This window comes from Aulonocara stuartgranti (assembly GCF_965226115.1).
Source record: "Aulonocara stuartgranti genome assembly, chromosome: 16".
NCBI lineage: Eukaryota > Metazoa > Chordata > Actinopteri > Cichliformes > Cichlidae > Aulonocara > Aulonocara stuartgranti.
Genome location: NC_138952.1, coordinates 25,817,051 through 25,820,239, shown reverse-complemented (window position 1 = coordinate 25,820,239; position 3,189 = coordinate 25,817,051). Strand labels below are relative to the sequence as shown.

Sequence of the window (3,189 nt, the reverse complement as noted above, 5' to 3'; positions counted from 1 at the left end):
GCACCAAGAACACAACTTCCGCTAAGATTTCAAAATAAAATAAGAAAAACAGGAAACGGCTCATTTCAATTACATTTGAATGCACGCTGGGGTTTGAGGATTCTACAAACACTACTGCTTTGCTTTATTAAGTGGTTCACTTTCATACCGTCGCCATTTTTGGTGAATAAAAAAAACAATAAAATATTTAAATTATAAAAAGTATCAATATAAAAGCTGCCATAAAAACTTATACTTGTTGCTCATGTGTCGTCTGAGATCATAACATTAGTAAATATCAAAACTTAAAAGCACAAGGAAATGCAAAATATTACTATTATATGCTATACTATTATAAGAAAACTAAATGAACCAATTACTTCTCAGAACCAAACAGAACAAAAACCTAGACCCAAGCACCCAAGAACCGACGACCATGACTAAAAGGGTATGTTTCCTGCTTTCTTGTGTTTTCTGTTTTGCTGTTGTGTTGCTTTCAAAGACTGTGCGGGTGTTAAAGCCTCTTTTTAGTTTACTTTGGTCTGTTTGCTTCATGGAGGCCATTATGTGTCTCTCTGTGTTGTTCTGCACGTTTTTATTGAAGGTTTTCTTTCTGTTTGTTGTCGTTTTCACTGTTGGGGTCCGTAGTCGAAAATATAAAGCATTACACTTTACTTTTCTTAAAAGTCACACAATGCATTACTTTCTTACTCTCCGAAGAAAGTAATTTATTACACTACTCATTACGTCACGATTGTTTTACTCACTAACATAACCTGAAGTGTGCAGTCACATACCATTACAGTCTTCCACGCCAACGCATACACTCTTTCTTTTATTGTTTAAGTTTGAACACAATGCTGCTAACATAAAGCAAAAAGTGGTTTAAAGCCAGTCCAAAGAGACTTCAGTGTCCCCACGGTGATTCCACCGTAGAGACATGTAAAGGTAGAAATGAAGTCTACAATGCTACAAGCCTGACTCCTCGTCCCTCAGCAGATGTTTGCAAACAGTCGATGTTGTGTTAGCAGTATAATACTTTGATGCATTTTGCACTTTACCGTTGCACTTTGTCCTTTGCTGATATAAAAATCTGCAAATCTCTGCTTCTCAAAAGTTAGATACCGCTCCACCACTGTCCTCCTCACTGCACACAAACCACAATCAGCTGACTGTAGCACAACTGAGCAGGAAGAAAAGGACACATTCGATGCTGGTGTGTAGACAACTCAACAACCTTTGTGATGCAAGCAACAAGATAATTGTAACCATAAAGTGATTACTGACTTCAGTACAATAACTTGTTGCACTGCAGTGACAAATGTTACACTGAAACATGTTTTTCCTCCCTCCTTTGGCCATAACGATGAAAGCATGTTTACAGCATTTTGAGCCCCTTATGATAGTTATTCTGACTCGGAGATATTGACTAAAGATACTTAAAAAAAGAATTGTTGGGTAACTTTTAGTACTCAAAGACACTCATCCTTTCTAAATAATGAAACGACAGCAAAATAACTAAAGAGAGTCTGAGTTAGAAGTTTTTGTCGTCATAAAAATAATAACAAGTAGAGCGGAAACCAGAGAGAAATTCAGGTGTTGGAGACGTGTGACCCAGCTTAAACTGTCGAACACATTATTAAGGAGCAGTTCTTTGGAAAAATGTCATGTGTGTCGTTCCGTCACTAATGAGGGCGCCTCCTGTGCATCAGCCTGCTGTTCTGACTCCTAATAGTCTTCAGTGGAAATCACAGAGTGACAGAGGTCTAAGGTCAGCATTGTGAAGGTGTGTGCAGGGGTCACTGGCTCAGTCTTGCAGTTTGATGCCACATGTTCTGCTGCCCTCCAGCTCTGCTCCAGATGTTTTTAATTAGCACCCAAAGATGAAGCGACAGCAGTCAGCCTCTCAGTTCCAGATAGCTTAAAGAGTGTGAATCCATACAGTGTGACACGAGCATGCTGGTAAAAAGGGCTCTGATTAAATTACGCACTGGCAGCTATGTCAGTGAAAGCAGATGGGCAGATGGCTGACAGCGGGACAGGGAGGCGGAGGTGCGACAAACTGTTCAGTGATTGTGCGTGTGGCTCTGGGAACTACACAGTGTCTTGGATACATTAGTGAAGAGCAGGTGATGTGGAGTATTTCCCTCACTCGATGTTTCCTCTGTTAATGTTGACTGATTATTGAGAGTTTGGTGCACTGAAACCCTAAACTGTTGCCAGACAGACTGTGAGACAGCTGGCCTTTTAGTCTGTGTTAAAAGCTTGGTAATAGTTTTCATATTAGTGCCACTTCCTCAGAGCTCTGGCGCAGCTGTAAGAAAACCCCCAACTTATATCTCCTGAGTCTGGGACCCCAACTCTGTTCCTAAGTTAACTCTCCAACCCCCACCACCCCATGCAATATGATCTTCTAACACATGAATAAAGTGTTATTTTTTTATCTGTGTCTCAAGTAGGTGTTTTACATTTCGGGTACCTCCTTAAGTGTATCATTGGCAACAATCAATGCAGAGGACTCTAGAAGAGAGTTTTCACCATATGTATATGAAAGAGTAGACACTGTGGAAAGGCTGTGCAGTGTAGGAGATGCTTTTTTTTGAGACAGCCATAATACAAACTGACATAATTTGGAAATCTTAGTTTTCTATAAAATGTTTATTAAAGTGACTACAGACCACAGTAAGATTATATTAGCAGGCACCTATTAATATATAAAATAATTATGGTGTAATTTAACCTACTAAGCCCCGAACTCTTCCACAGCATGCATTTTTAATTTCTCTTTGATATTTGGGCATATTGGGGCCCGATGAATGTAAAAACAAAGAATTACCAGATTTTTTTTTTACCATATTTTTGTTTTTAAGAAAAATAAGAGCCACATATGAGGATATTAAAATTTTCATAGAACAGTAGCAGTATAATGTCCTCGTAAGTGGATATCAGGCCCATGTAGAGCAAAATTGAGTATTTTAGTCTAAATAACCCAAAATGTGATGTCCACATATGTGGACACAGGGTCCTAGGAGGTTGAATTGATATTGTGCCTGTTTTTGCTTCGTTAATGATGTTTTCACTCATGTTAACTATTGTTTGGTCTGAAGGAACGAAAGGAAGGAGACAAAGGAAGGAAGCAGCTTGATGGATGAAGGGCATTATGAGAGGAAAGGAAGACAGCTGCAGAAATCACAAATATACACAGATATT

The 3,189-nt window shown here is 39.0% G+C and overlaps 1 long non-coding RNA gene across 1 annotated transcript in view; it reads right to left on the bottom strand.

Moving 5' to 3' along the window:
* LOC309690544 overlaps positions 1-3,189 on the bottom strand; it is a 130,600-nt gene that overhangs the window by 56,615 nt on the left and 70,796 nt on the right. The window lies entirely within an intron of this gene.